This window comes from Schistocerca americana, chromosome 1, assembly GCF_021461395.2.
Source record: "Schistocerca americana isolate TAMUIC-IGC-003095 chromosome 1, iqSchAmer2.1, whole genome shotgun sequence".
Lineage (NCBI taxonomy): Eukaryota > Metazoa > Arthropoda > Insecta > Orthoptera > Acrididae > Schistocerca > Schistocerca americana.
Genome location: NC_060119.1, coordinates 100,409,096 through 100,425,957, shown reverse-complemented (window position 1 = coordinate 100,425,957; position 16,862 = coordinate 100,409,096). Strand labels below are relative to the sequence as shown.

General features: G+C 40.1%; 1 pseudogene; it reads left to right on the top strand.

Annotated features, from left to right (window-relative positions):
- Positions 1 to 212: 212 nt before the first annotated feature.
- On the top strand, positions 213 to 330 carry LOC124559465 (annotated as a pseudogene).
- Positions 331 to 16,862: the final 16,532 nt, after the last annotated feature.

The window sequence follows — 16,862 nt, the reverse complement described above, 5'->3', positions numbered from 1 at the left end:
AATATTTCCCCCTGCTTGGACGACGAATTCATGCTGCTAGTTTCTGGTTTTCCAGGAGTGTATTTGCAATATCTTATCTCACCCTTACATTACTCTGTGATCATGTTAATCACTTAAACATGTTAGATAGATAAATGTTTTCCCGAAATTTCATTACTCTACATTAATTATTATTTGCTGTGGCGACTTTTTTTCCGTCGGTGTATATACAGGTCAACGGCCTTGCCGCAGTGGTAACACCGGTTCCCGTCAGATCACCAAAGTTAAGCGCTGTCGGGCTGGGCTAGTACTTGCATGGGTGACCATCCGGTCTGCCGGGCGCTGTTGGCAAGCGGGGTGCACCCAGCCCATGTGAGGCAAATTGAGGGGCTACCTGACTGAGAAGTAGCGGCTCCGATCTCGGAAACTGACATACGGCCGGGAGAGCGGTGTGCTGACCACATGCCCCTCCACATCCGCATCCAGTGACGCCTGTGGGCTGAGGATGACTCGGCGGCCAGTCGCTGCCTTTGGCCCTTCATGGCCTGTTCGGGAGTAGTAGTGTATATACAGGGTGATTCAAAATGAATGGGACAAAAAGAAAGTATTTCTGCGACTATAATAACGACTTAATTTCAAAAATACCCATGCAGACTGGAAGGTTAACCGTCACCGCTTTTTTGACAACAATGAAACAATAGAATGTCGCCGTTGTCGTTCATCGCTGGCTTTAGTGCTGTAAACGTTGATACCCCGATAGAATACCCAAAACTATCGCCAGTAATCATGGTGCAAAGACATTTTAGAACCAAATTTGGTAAAGTGGCACCACACCGTCATAATATAGCTAGATGGGCAAAGAAAATCGAGGCCACAGGATGCTTACGCAAGAGGAAAACCACAGGATGCCAAAAAAATGGTTCAAATGGCTCTGAGCACTATGGGACTTAACATCTTAGGTCATCAGTCCCGCAGAACTTAGAACTACTTAAACCTAACTAACCTAAGGACATCACACACACCCATGCCCGAGGCAGGATTCGATCCTGCGACCGTAGCGGTCGCTCGGTTCCAGACTGTAGCGCCTAGAACCGCACGGCCACTCCGACCGGCGCACCAGTATGATCCGACAGTGCTATTTATATAGACCTGCAAGCGACTCATCGGTGAAAATACAACATTAAGGACAAGGAGAAGACAGAATAAAATATGAGTCAGTGGAGACAGAATTTCAGTTGGTGTATGTAGATATTTTTATCTTCGTAATAAAAAAAGGTTTGTTCATAGTGGGAAATTAACTTACTTTTCATTCCAGTTACAAGGGTCTTGCGGACTATGTAGTTTACGACTACTTCACATAGTGACAAAACTGTAAGACACATAGTGACAGATCTGTAAGTGATAGCAGACGAGTAAGCTGAGATAAATGTTCAGTGGGAAAAAAAACATGTTATTAACAAAACGTAACATAAAGTTTCTTCCTTTAGTCAGCGTAATTTTAATTATTCTTAATTACAGGCAACAGATTAGCTACTTACTCGTCGTTCTTCGTCTCTGTAATTTTATCGACACAATTTTTCCTGCTCATGCGAAATATACAAATAACCGTTAAAAGAAGAGCTTAGGTGTTAGTGTAACTCTTGGTACAAAACTCAGAGTATCTCCACACTGCAATTAAACTTTCTTTATTTTTACCCTATCTCTTTCTTACCGACATAAATTTGTGATAATGATTGAACAGTAGAGAGCGTAGCTAATAAGAAACACACAGATTATAGATTTCTGCTGTTGCAACTTTTGCACGACACGTTTATTCCCGCTAATGTTCTTGTTAAACATGATTATCTTATTGCTAGTCGAAGCAAGTGCCGACAAGATATGAGCCTTCTGCGTATTCATCTTAGGTGCTTAATGCCCTAAGTGCGGTCACTTAATGGATTGTTTACAACTAATTTCACCACAATATGCGTACTCTAATCGAACAATTAAAATATCCAACATTTTAAACAAGATCATCGTTAATAAAGACACATGGATATAATGAAACTACGTTTCTTAATGGTAAGTTACTGGTACATTATTGACTGAAAAAAAGATATGTTAACTTACCTGCTTTCTCACTTTCTATTACTTTGAAGGAAACAATGTACAAAAATGACTGAACTGACTTGTTTCTAAATTATCATTAGCAGGTGCAGTCCAAAATTTTTAAACACTGTGTCTTAATTACTTCTTTTGATATTCTAACTTTACACATCCCTTTAAGTTCTCAACTGTTTTATTAAACACTGTAGAGATGGCAAATGAAGCCTTACAGTGCTATGAATATTAAAGCGAAACCTCAAATATCTATTCGAAATTTATCTCGATATATTCGAGTTCTCTCATTTGATATTCATTCCGTTCTACCCAGCATCAGTAAACACTTATTCGGTCGGAATATGATCATATTGTACACTTCCTCTCTAACAGAGTGAGCTGAATATTTAAACAGCTGCCCACAAACGGCATCAGCACAGACCAGCATGAGCACAACGTCAGCCGAACTGCAGGCGTGTACACCAGACCACAAGTTAAGTGAAAACCAAACAAATGAGTGTGTAACGACGAAAGCGCTCTAAAATATGTAGCCACTCGAACGATTTTTACATATAAGAGTAGTTTTTCTATGTAGTTGCTTTAGTTCATACAAACAAGCGGGGGTGTTTATCATGTTTAACATGCCATCGAGTCTAAACCACTGGCAATAGAGTATTTTTATGTGAAATGACAGCGAAAATAATACCTGTTTATTTACAAAACAGAGCGAACTATTGTAAGAGTGCACTGAAAAATGGATTTTAGTACTTATTGTTAATCTGAGATATTACAGAATTAGTTTTATATTTACTGCGCTTTTTTAGTCCCTGAAACAACTATCTTAATCTTAGTGTGAGAAACATAACACTATAAATAAGTGTTATATATTAGCATCATTTAAATGTGCATATTCTATATACTGATATAAGGAAATTTATCACAAGTCTTGCGAGACTGTATGAACATACATAAAAGTGCAACCAGTCACTTTTCTAAATAGTTATTTTTTATTCCATGAACCGGTTTTCGAACCTTTTCAGGTTCATCTTCAGATGGTTTTCTGAAAGTTACATCACTATTTCTAGCAAAATGCTGGGTGCTGGCTCTGTGACAAGAAGATGGAACACGCTTTAATGTATCCCCGTAACTATTGTTATCTGTCGATATAGATGCAAAATTTAGTATTGTGCTTACCGCGACAGTATGGGCCGATTTTTTTCCGTTAGTGTCTATCTGTCTGCTTCCATTTTGACGGACAGATGGTATATCAGTTCACACAGTCTCATGCAATATGCATTTATTTATACTGTGACAGCGAAACTTTGCCAGCATCCAGCATGTGCTATACAACTGTTTCTTGTAACAAAGATCTTGACAAAAATATATGGCATAGGCCTACATTCGTCAGAGATGTATTAAAGTCGATATAAGGGCAAATATTTTAATCAGACTGACGATAACATGAGAACACAGAATAAAATAAATAAATGAATTACTACACGAACAAACTTCAAGTGATCTGACTTCTTATTTCTATTCGTATATTAACGCATAACAGAGTCAATTTACGAACAAATACTTTAATCAAGATTTTAATTAACATGAATCCTCAGGAATAAAATGATACAGAGTTATAGTATTTGCAATGAGCTACAGCTGCTTCTAAGACCATGACCTTTATATTTAAATTTAAAACATTAACAAACCTTCAAATGAACCGCTGACTTATTTCTGTTCTGACATTAACATGATGTGGAATATTAGTAAGAGTAGATTCTGTATATAATAGCTAAAGTTAACATGTTTAAAAGTTATAGTGTTTGTAATGAGCTAGAGCGGTTAGCGTAACCGTACACTAATGGATTTTTTAAATATTTTTGATAAAGCCTATTCTAGATTTGTTTCCAAATTGCGACATAGAAAACGTTGCTAAGTGATAGTGACAGAAAGCAATAATACATAGTGAAAGAGTGTACATAAATATTTTAGAACAGGCTTCAGTAAATAAAACGGATTTCTTCCTGTGAAGTAAGAAAACACCGGAAAAGTTGACTTACCCAAAGAGAAATATGAAATTGGCAAACTGACTGCTGAATTTAGATGAATCATCGTTATTCCGTTTTCGCAAAGAACACACCTCCTAGAAGGCACATTGTATTTATCCGTAATGGATTGGGTTGGGTTGGGTTGGTTGGGTTGTTGTTGGGGTAGGAGACCAGACAGCGAGGCCATCGGTCTCATCGGATTAGGGAAGGACGGGGGAGGAAGTCGGCCGTGTCCTTACAAAGGAACCATCCCGGCATTTGCCTGGAGCGATTTTAGGGAAATCACGGGACACCTAAACCAGGACGGCCAGACGAGGGGTTGAACCGTCGTCCTCCCGAATGCGAGTCCAGTGTGCTAACCACTGCGCCACTTCGCTCGGTCCCGTAATGGATAAACTTTTTCTGTGGCGTCACATCTTTTAAGTAAACATTGGGACAGAGAGAAAAACATTAAAGAAAATCACACACCTTTTTAATATTGTCACTTTCGACAGAGTAAATCATAGGTTTTATATCAATAGCCACAATTTGTACATACGTTCAACATACTTTTGGGATCACTTTCCACACTACGCTTCACACATCACTGACTATGGGCGGAAAGAAGAGTTGCAGGTAATCGATGGGTCGAACATGTACCTCAGGACGTGACAATGTGGTATGTGTAGAAATTTGTGGAGGTGTCCATGATGTTATCGTTTCTGTTTTGCTTTCTTATGTTCATCCCGTAAGTCCATACGATGCTGTAACATGTCTGTCTGAGTTTTTTCAACGAAGGCTTGAGCATCTTTCATGGATAGCAACAACAAACTTGTCAGCCTTTTTGGCTGCGGAAATGATGTGAGTATGGTGGGTGTAGTGCACCTCTGGTTCCTACTTTCGATCCGAGCAATCATTTGTTCGCATGTCGCCCACACATCTCAAGTCTAAAAATGGTTCAAATGGCTCTGAGCACTATGGGACTCAACTGCTGAGGTCATTAGTCCCCTAGAACTTAGAACTAGTTAAACCTAACTAACCTAAGGACATCACAAACATCCATGCCCGAGCCAGGATTCGAACCTGCGATCGTAGCGGTCTTGCGGTTCCAGACTGCAGCGCCTTTAACCGCACGGCCACTTCGGCCGGCCATCTCAAGTCTCTCTGCTCCGAAAACAATTTTCCTTGAGGCACAACTGTTTACATACCTCGCAGACCGCAAGGGTTTCCATGGCTCCATGCCTCAGTCTCTAAAAACGGAATCCTTATATAGGATAGCTTCGTTGTTTGTCTGTTTATCGGTCTGTCCGTCCGACTTTTGTGAAGTCTTTTTATCAGGAACGAGAAGACGTGTCAGGTTCAAATTTATGCCCCATATTAAGGTCTATAGTCTGTTGGCAGTGTAAAAAGGTTAAGCTTCCAAGTCAGGTCAGTCAATAGATACGGCCGTTTATATCACGTATTCGGATACTCGGCGACTCATCCATCAAAATCTAAGGGGTGCTTGTGCTTGATCTAGAATCATGAAATTTGGCAAGGGGCAAGGTTTCACAGTGATACTAAAGGGGAAAATCCTAAAATTGTTGATTTGTAATTATATAACATGAATATACATAGAAATTTTTCGTCCGTCTGTCCGTTTGTTTGTCCGTCTTACGACACCATTTTCTCTTGAACAGATTGGTGTATCAAGTTCAAATCTACGTCACATACTGAGGTGTATGGTCCCTTGGCGGTGTAAAAATTTTAAGCTTCTAAGTCAATTATATTAAAAAAATATGGTAATTTATATTAAATTGTTAAATACTTTGACAATCGAAAACGCAATCATCGAAAATCTGTAGGGTATTTACCGTAGACGTGGAATCATGAAAGTTGCGAAGACGCCCAGTTTCACACTACAAGTAAATGAAAAATATTAAAATTGTTGATTTGTACTTACAATACACGAAAATGTTCTCATCATTCCTTTTCTATGTATCTGTCTGTCGATCTGAAGACCCCATTTTCTCTGGGAGAGGGTGGCGTATCAAGCTCATGTTTATGTCACAGACTAAAGTCCAAGATCCCTCGACGGTAAGCATTCAAGCTTCTAAGAAAATTCAATCGACAGCTTCATCAATTTACGTCACATATTTTGAAACTCGCAAACGCACTCATTCAAACCTACAGGTTACTTCCCTTTGATCTAAAATCATGGAATTTGTCAGGGAATGGGAATACTTCCTGTTGACCTGGGATCATGAAATTCGGCTAAAAGCAAGATTTCACAGTACTCGTAAAGAAAAATATCCGAAAATTGTTGATATGTAATTATATCACATCAAAAATATATTTTTGCCATTCGAATATGCATTTCAGTTATCACCAGTCAAAAGCATAATAGAGGAACATAGCTGCATGCAAACATGAAATGAAGTTGTGGCCATGTTTTAGAAAGTAAAATATTTCATTAAACTTTCTGTATCTGAAGTCACCTGCACACTTCTTTTTGTACTCCTGGTTGGTGTAAGGATCTACTGTAGAGATTTTGATACTGTTTTGGAATTCCCCGGACCGATATCTTGCCAGTGTCTATATCGAAAGCAGGCAAAAATCGTTGAGATTCCAGATTCACAGGATAGAAGAACTTTATATATATATATATATATATATATATATATATATATATATATATATATATATAAAACACAGATGATGTGTCTTACCGAACGAAAGTGCTGGCAGGTCGATAGACACACAAACAAACACAAACATACACACGAAATTCAAGCTTCCACAACCCAAGGTTGCTTCATCAGGAAAGAGGGAAGTAGAGGGAAAGACCAAAGGATGTGGGTTTTAATGGAGAGGGTAAGGAGTCATTCCAATCCCGGAAGCGGAAAGACTTACCTTAGGGGGAAAAAAGGACAGGTATACACACGCACATATCCATCCGCACGTATACAGATATGTCTGCCTGTGTCCGTATATGTGCGGATGGACATGTGCGTGTGTGCGAGTGCACACCCGTCCACCCTCCCCCAAAGGCAAGTCCCTCCGCCTCCGGGACTGGAATGACTCCCCACCCTCTCCATCAAAACCCACATCCCTTCGTCCCTCCCCCTCCCGCCTGATGAAGCAACCTGGGGTTGCAAAAGCTTGAAATCTGTGTGTGCGTGTGTGTTTTTATTGTGTCTATCTACCAGCGCTTGCTTGTTTGGCAAGTCACAGCATCCCTGCTTTTTATATATACTCTTCCCACATGGAATGTTTCCCTCATATATATATATATATATATATATATATATATATATATATATATATATATATATCATATGAATACAATAGAGGGAAACATTCCATGTGGGAAAAATATATCTAAAAACGAAGATGATGAGACTTACCAAACAAAAGCGCTGGCAGGTCGATAGACACACAAACAAACACAAACACACACACAAAATTCAAGCTTTCGCAACAAACAGATGCTTCATCAGGAAAAAGGGAAGGAGAGGGAAAGACGAAAGGATGTGGGCTCCAAGGGAGAGGGCAAGGAGTCATTCCAATCCCAGGAGCGGAAAGACCCACCTCAGGGGTTTGGGATTCGAATGACTCCTTGCCCTCTCCGTTGGAGCCCACATCCTTTCGTCTTTCCCTCTCCTTCCCTCTTTCCTGATGAAGCAACCTTGGGTTGTGAAAGTCTGAATTTCGTGTGTATGTTTGTGTGTCTATCGACCTGCCAGCGCTTTTGTTTGGTAAGTCTCATCATCTTTGTTTTTAGATATATTTTTCCCACGTGGAATGTTACCCTCTATTATATTCATATTATATATATATATATATATATATATATATATATATATGAGGGAAACATTCCATGTGGGAAGAGTATATATAAAAAGCAGGGATGCTGTGACTTGCCAAACAAGCAAGCGCTGGTAGATAGACACAATGAAAACACACACACACACACACAGATTTCAAGCTTTTGCAACCCCAGATTGCTTCATCAGGAGGGAGTGAGGGAGGGGGAGGGACGAAGGGATGTGGGTTTTGATGGAGAGGGTGGGGAGTCATTCCAGTCCTGGAGGCGGCGCACATGTCCATCCGCACATATACGGACATAGGCAGACATATCTGTATACGTGCGGATGGATATGTGCGTGTGTGCGAGTGTATAACTGTCCTTTTTTCCCCCTAAGGTAAGCCTTTCCGCTCCCGGGATTGGAATGACTCCTTACCCTCTCCATTAAAACCCACATCCTTTCGTCTTTCCCTCTCCTTCCCTCTTTCCTGATGAAGCAACCGTTTGTTGCGAAAGCTTGAATTTTGTGTGTGTGTTTGTGTTTGTTTGTGTGTCTATCGACCTGCCAGCGCTTTTGTTTGGTAAGTCTCATCATCTTTGTTTTTAGATATATTTTTCCCACACGTAAACCTCAGCGTGCGAGTCCTACTCGAAATCGGGCACTTCTTAAGCTTTATTTCTGCTAGTCTATCGATAGCTGGTACCGTCTGATTAATTATTTTGTGCTTTGCTTCTCTCGTTTTTACTGGCGTAGCGTATTCGTTTCATATTTTTCCAGGCTTGCTCCCTTTTGTAATTTGAAAATTTCGTTTCCATTATCTTTCCGAGCTTTTTCCCCCGTAGTGTGGGGTACATAGTCCGCGCCATTCACAGCTTCAGTCAGCGAGGAGCATTTTTTGATGGTAATATTATTTTACGCAGCGCAGTTTGAAATGCACCTTACCGATATTTATTAAGGCTTTCTCGGAGTCGGGGCGAAACTGCTAGAAAAATATCACCGTGAAACTGTTCGGAGAGTTTTCCTGTACGTTTTTTTTTTTTTTTTTTTTTCTCCGCGCTCTGTTCGAGATTGGAATAATAGAGAATTATTATGGAGGTGGTTCGATGGACCCTCTGCCTGGCGCGTAAGTGTCGTTTGCAGAGTATCCATGCAGAAGTATACGTAGATATCTCAGGTTGTATGAGCCAGGAGCACAGTGCGTTTTATTTTCAGATCACCTACGGGAATCTCGGGTAGTAACGGACACATAATCTTTTCCGATATTAAAATTATTTTCTGTAGCTTGAACTGGAATACTCTTGACATTAAAAAATACTGTAATACGTTGCTAAATAGAATTAAAAATCTCAGTATCGTAAGTACATATGTGCGTTGATTTTCTACGTTTCTGGTTGAGCAAATTTTTGAAGGGTTGTAAGGAACACGAAATTTGTGAGAAAGTCATTTTTGTTACAAAAAAAATAGTTTTAAGTGGACCATACAATCTTCATAAAGATTTGAAAAAAATAAGTGCAAGTACACATCTTAATATGAAGTCACGAGAAACTTGATTCAAATAAGCAAAAATTCACTTTAAAATTATTGTTAGGTTACAACAGTATTAGTTTAATATTTAGTGAAACATTTTTTCATACACGTATTACAGAATGCTCAGCTCTCTATGGACAGAATTCTCATAGGCTCAACCCTGACAAATGTGATTCTGAATGCAGTTTCACTGATCGTAAGATATTGTTTCCTGTTCGTCACTGAATTTTCTCGGGAAAACTGTTACTTTCAAAAACATGTTTTGTTGTTATCTTTGGTTTTTCTGTAAAACTTTAAGTCTATCACTTAACGTTTTTCTTGGAACTGGTTATTTCCCACATGTTTCCCTGTCTGCCATTTCAAGAGATCTCACTTTTTCTACTACTTTCTTCATATTATTCTCATCCTACTTATGTCGTGAGTTCTTCATATCTACCTATTAAAAGAACGACAGCAAAAACTTAAATTTTGTGGTGCTAACTTTATCCAGGACAACCTGTAATTCCTTTGGCCGACAGATTCCAAACGTAATGCTGTGCTGGTGTTAAAATTCCTATTGTTATATCTTGGGTTAGACATTATCACAGCCTACAATATGGACTATAATATCAGTTTATCTGAAGATACAATAAAATATAACATTACATAAATTCATACAAAACACAGGTCTCTAAAGTTAAATTCATGGACTGAAAAACTCGCTAGAAACAGATAACTTCTTAACGCTCTGAAAGGCATTATTGTTTTGATATCAAAATCGCGTAAGCGATTTCTTTCCTCTATGTTTCACCAGCTGCGACTTGGTCGCAGTTGGGCTTTATATGTTGTCACTAGCGATGGAATTCAGAAACAGGTCTTTTCCGATGCAATCCACTGTCCAATACTACCCGATCTTTCCCTATAGGTTCTGAGCACCTTCGTTTATAACTATGGTGCAGAATAGCTTCGCGTATGAGGTGTTTCGTCAAAATAGTGGCCAATGTGGCGCACCTGTGGTTTTGCATCCATTCGTTCACACGTCGCCTGCCAAAGTCCCAACAGTGATGTAGGACGAATCAAATTATACAGGGTGCGGAACCAAAATTTGCTGATCAGAAATGTCAATAAAACAAAACAAAATATATACAGTGTGATTCAGCTGTCCATACCAGTGGGTTTTATGCAACCCGCAAGACCTTCAAATACCACGTCCAAGGTTTTCATTCCCTCTCACTTGCTACGCGCAAACAGGTCATGCTACAGAAAAAATGAACAGGACCTTTTTGTAAGAAATGTAGTTAAATTTTTTGTTGGGGTACTTTTTCGCTAGAAATTGTAATTTTCGAATTATTCACGAAAACCGTCCAAAAGTGACCTTCAAACGCACTGTTCTTGAATAACTCGACAACCATGACCTCCAGCGAAAACGTACCCCAGTGCAAAATTTAACTACTTTAAATTTCCTACAAAAAAGTCCTGTTCATTTCTTCCAGTACATTGTGTGTAGCGAGCGTAATTATGTGCCAGATTAGAACATCGTTTTTGAAGGCGTCGCAGGCCGGATGAAATCCATCGATAGAGACAGCTGAACCACCGTCTTTTTAACGTTTTAATCCCGTTTCTCATGTGTCAACATAATTAGGAACTTAGAATTAAACTTGTTGAAAAAAAAATCTGGTAAAACGGCTCACCATATTATCATTACGCTGAGTTACTCTTGAATTCTTGGTCAATTCCTTTGACCATAGCGATGGGTATTCAGGCTATTGCTTGGAGAATATTCTTTTCAAGTCTGCAAGGATTCATAGACAGTCTGTGTAGATGAGATATGGTACATATCTCCCTAAAATATCTTCGCGAGGAGCAAAATGGTGCGAGCTTGCAGGCGAAGGAACGTGTCCCTTCAAGATCAGTTCAGACACCCAGGGAGCTTTGTCCTTGAAAAACTCACTGCAGTTCGCGCTGTGTGTCGCGGCCCCGTTTTGATAAAAACACACATCCGGAACATCAGTTTGTTCAAGGCTGAAAAAAAAGGGCGCATTTATGTTTACTGCATGCTAGCTTTCTTCAAGAATGTAAATACCTGTGACCCTTACTCTCGATAGTGCACACCAAACAGTTAGGCGTTCTCAACAAAGATGCCTCACGCGAAATTCTTGAAGATCTAGGCTGTTATCAATGGCGAGGGTCAAGTGGGCTGTTTTGAGGAATTACACAGAAGATAAAAGGTATATCTGTCTCACACAGTGACAAATTAGTATCCTTTGATGTCTGCAGTTAGTATTCAAACATACCAGTATTGGAATGCATTAATATTCTGAAAAGAATTGATGTACAAGTCTAATGTCAATCCTGTGGAATTGAGTGACTTGAGACTAGCCACTCGGCAGAGAACTATTTCCAGTTCCAAGGGACTCTTTATAAACAATTGTATGGCTTGGCTATGGGTTCCCCTCTCAGTCCACTGTTCGCTGAAACATTTATGGACCGTTTTGAACAACACTTTCTGAAAAAAGAACCTCTGAGTGCATATATCAAGTACTGGTTTAGATATGTAGATGACGTTCTGTGTGTCTGGACAGGTATCGCAAGACAATCAAGCACATTTTTGAAAAACCTAAACCGTCAACATACAAATAATCAGTTCACGATGGAGATTGGCAACAAATCCATTAACTTCTTAGATCTCATCATTGACATCAGCACACAGACGCTTTATTTCAAAATTTATAGAAAAACTACAGCTACAACCACAGTACTAACTTCTTGCTCACAACACCTCATAGCTCACAAACATGCAGCCTTCCACTCAATGGTACAGCGTCTCATATATACCCCCATGTCCACAGATGATTTTAAAGCAGAGTTAGATACAATAAATTTTATTGCCTCAGCCAATGGCTGCAGTCCAGTCCTTATTGCTTATTGAACACATCTTGCATAGTAAACAAAAGTGAAAATTTATGCCCCTCCTCTATGTTCCATCTTCGTCAAGAAACGGTGTACATTACCATTTCTAGGAGAGGTGTCACCGATTATAGCCAAAGCACTGAAAGCCTACAAGTATAGGCTTTTCTACTATGTTAAGAACACCACAGCCCAGTGTATTTTCAATAGCAAGGGAAAGATCTAGTTATTAACCAACAGTGGGGTATACAACATCACCTGTTGTGATTGTGACAAATTTTACATCGGTCGGTCAGGCAGAGACATAGCAACTAGGCTGACTGAACATGAACGTGGCTGGAGGCTGCAGAATTCGCATTTGCTGAGAATGTACTGAGTGGGGATCACAGCTACCCGCCAGAGTCCCCTTAGCAAACAAAGGCCATAAACTCAACCTGCCGGCCGGTGTGGCCGAGCGGTTCTAGGCGCTTCAGTCTGGAATCGCGCAACCGCTACGGTCGCAGGTTCGAATCTTGCCTCGGGCATGGATGTGTGTGATGTCCTTAGGTTTGTTACGTTTAAGTAGTTCTAAGTTCTAGGGGACTGATGACCTCAGATGTTAAGTCCCACAGTGCTCAGAGCCATTTGAACCATTTTTGAAACTCAACCTGCTGGAAGCTCCGGATATTAACAAACATCTAGCTCACAGTCCAGATCTAATCAAGATGACCAGACACAGCTCAACACTTCCTCTCTCGTAAACTTCACATAATCCTCTTTGTTTTTCATTAATTCCCACACTATCTATTCCTAAAGATGTCCCCATTTTCCTGTGTACATTGAATTCTTTTATTTTACTGAAACTGTCTATGTAATCCATATAACTTTTTCTTGTATTACTTTCCAAGTTTAATAACTATTGTAATTGTTTTTATTTTTCTTGGTTCACCTATTTAATGCAATCTGTTACGTAGTCACAGGTTTGAGTATAATGTTAATGTTTTTCCTGTTTACTCGTTTTGTATTTGTGTATTGTTCAGCCTTTATTACTTTTTAAACCGCAGTACTATCACACTCTCAAAGATTGCATTTACTATATGTTCCCTCACACTGCTCCATTTTCCTGCATTTATTCATTTCTGTTTATCTTATTGATATTGCTTCAGTTCCTTATATATTCTGCAGTTACATTGATAATTCCTTCTTTATCTCTTTAGTAACAACTTTTAAAGCTCTTTTAGAACAGGAACATGTTCAGGACGTTCATCTAAGTCTTAGCTATTCATGTCATTCTCAGATTAGTATGAATCTTTCCTGAAAAGTCATTCTCAAGTACCTCATTTCATGAGACTTTTGCTTCCTCATTCGCCTTTTCTAAAAAAAGTTAATGGCTATATCCCACGTGCTGCTCAGTATACTATGGAACGCTCGTCCTCTGAAGTCTAAATGTATGCCACTGTGTACCTCCTACATGTATGTGTCTGAATTCTAGTGTTTCTATACGTGTGACTATAATACACAAATCCGGTTCTCGTGAACTACTGAACTATTGCCCTGTTGACTTTAATTGGTGCTTACAAACCTGTACAGATATTCAGTTCTCTATCTCCAGCTTTTGAAACTATTCTTACAGGACATAAAAAGAACATTCTATATCTCATTAAATATGGAGTGCGTTTTATCATTTCTTAATGTGTTACCAGTAGGATTTTTGTAGCATACTACCACTGTGTATTCTGTGTTTTATTTTCGTCTTCCTTTTTCGATTTAGCATACTATGATTGTAAAACTGGTATTATGTCGAATCAGTCCTGTGTTAAGCCTGTGTAACTTCTTACCCGGGTACCATTTAAGCTAATGTCTTCGATGAAATGTCGAAACAGTTTGTAATATAACATTTCCTGTGTTTTGATAGCTGTATGGGCAAGTTCCGAAATCGAATAAATTAAAAAAAGTTAATGACGTTGCGTATAATCACACCTGCCTGACGTACCTGGAGACGTATAGGCAGTAAGCGGATTAAGGAGGGAAAGACCTACCGTGGTTTAATAACAAAATCCGGAAATTACTCAGAAAGCAGAGATTGCTGCAGTCTCGGTTCAAAAAAGGACGCACAGATGACGACAGGCAAAAGTTAGCTGAAATTCTTTCCTCTGCGAAAAAGCGAAAGATCTTGCCCAGAACCCGATAAAATTCTCATCCTGCGTAAAATGTCGAAGCAGGCTGAAGGTTTCTATCCGACTTCTTGTTGACGGGTCTGGTGTGGCGGTAGGAGACAGCGAAAGGAAAGCAGAAGTATGGACTCTCACATTTAAGAAATCATTCACGCAGTAGGATCGTACGAACACACAGTCGCCTCTTTTGACCGTCGTACAGACTCTCGTATGTCGTAATACACATCCCTGGCGCAGAGTAGCAGCTGAAAGAGAGGAAAACGAAAAAGTTGCTAAGCCGAAGGGAATCCCAATTAAGTTTTACGGAGTGTGCTCCACTGCATTGCGCTTCACTTACTTTGCATTTATCTGGAATCTCACGCCCAACACAAAGTCCCAAGTGACTGGAAAAAGGCTCAGGTGATTCCTGTGTATTAGAAGGGTAAAAGAGAGTAACCGCAAAATTACAGACCGGTATCTTTAACATCACTTTGCTGCAGCATTCCTGGGCATATTCTTAGTTCAAATATAATAAATCCCCCTGAGACGGAAGAGCTTCTCTCCACAAATCAGCACAAATTTAAAAAACTGGTGAGAAACTCATCTTGCCCTTTTCTCACATGGTATCATCCAAACCATGGATAAAGGGCAACAGGCGTATTAAATATTCCTAGATTTCTGGAATGCGTTTGACACGGTGTGCCACTGCATGCTGTTAACAAAGGTACGAGCGGGCGGAATTGGTCCCCAGATATATGAGTGGCTCGAAGACTTCTTAATTAATAGAACACAGTATCGACGGCGAGTATTCATCAGGGATGAGGGTACTGTAAAGAATGCCCAGGGAAATATGATGTGATTGTTGTTATTCTCTACATATTTAAATAATCTGAAGGACAGGGGGAGCAGCAATTGCTGCTATTTGCTGATGATGCTGTGGTGTACAGGAAGGAGTCGTAGTTCGGTGACTTTATGTGGGTAGAAGATGACTTAGACAAAACTTCTAGTGATGTGATGAATGGCAGCTTGTCTAAATGTAGAAAAATATTAGTGCAGATGAATAAGAGAAATCATCCCGTTATGCTCGAATACAGCATTAGTTGAGTATTGCTCAGTGCAGTTACGTCGATTAACTATCTGGGCGTGGCGTTGCAGAGCGACATGAAGTGGAACGAGCACGTAACGACGTTGGTAGGGATGGCAAGCGGTCGACTTACGTTTGTTGGGAAAATTTTAGGAAAGCGTGGTTCATCTGTAAAGGAGACCTTGTATAGAACAGTAATGCGACACATTTTTTGAGAAATGCTCGAATGTTTGGGGGTTGCCACGAAGTCGGGTAAAGGGAAGACATCGAAGCAGTTCAGGGGCGGGCTGGTAGATTTCTTGCCGGCATGTTCGATCAGCACGCGAGTATTATGGAGATGCTTCATGAATTCAATTGCGAATCGCTGGAGGGAGGGTGACCTTCTTTCCGAGGTACGCTATGGAGAGAATTTAAAGAACTAGCATTTGAAACTGACTGCAGAAAGGCCCTACTGCCGCCGACGTACGTTTCGCGTAAGGAGCACGAAGATAAGAGAAATTTGAGCTCCTACAGATAGACAGTCGTTTTTCTCTCGCTCTGTTTGTGAGTGGAACGGGAAAGGAAATGACTGGTAGTGGTACAGTGGTAGTGGAAACGTACCATACGGTGGCTTGTGGAGTATGTATGTAGATGTAAATGAACGACATTCTCTGCACCTATGGTGACCAGAAAAATATATGGTGCCATGCTACGCAGTGAAGAGACAGAAATCGTAAAGTGCAGGTCCGTAGGTGATAGTCACTTCTAGGCCAAGTGAATGGAATTCCCCAGCGATCACGACGAGAATGACTTTCTGTGCTGGTGCCAGGTTATTATACGAGAGCCCTGAAAAAAAGGCGACTCATTCATTCGAATGAGACTATGCCCTCCTTCGAAAACATTACATCTATGTTGTTGTTGTTGTAGTCTTCAGTCCAGAGACGGGTTTCATGCTAATCTATCCTGCTCAAGCGTATTCATCTCCGAATAACTACTGCAACAATCATCCTTCTGAATCTGCTTACTGTATTCATCTCTTCGTCTCCCTCTACGATTTTTATCCTCCACGCTTCCCTCCAGCACTAAGTTGGTGATCCCTTGATGCCTCAGAACATGTCCTACCAGCCGATCCGTTCTACTACTCAAGTCGTGCCACAAACTTCTCTTCTCCCCAATTCTGTTCAGTACCTCCCCCTTACGTGATCTACCCATCTAACCTTCAGCATTCTTCTGTAGCACCACATTTCGAAAGCTTCTATTGTATTCTTGTCTAAACTGTTTCAATTCCATACATTGCTCAGAAAACGATTCCTCACACTCAAATCTATACTCGATGTTAACAAATTTCTCTTCTTCAGAAACGCTTTCCTTGCCATAGCCAGTC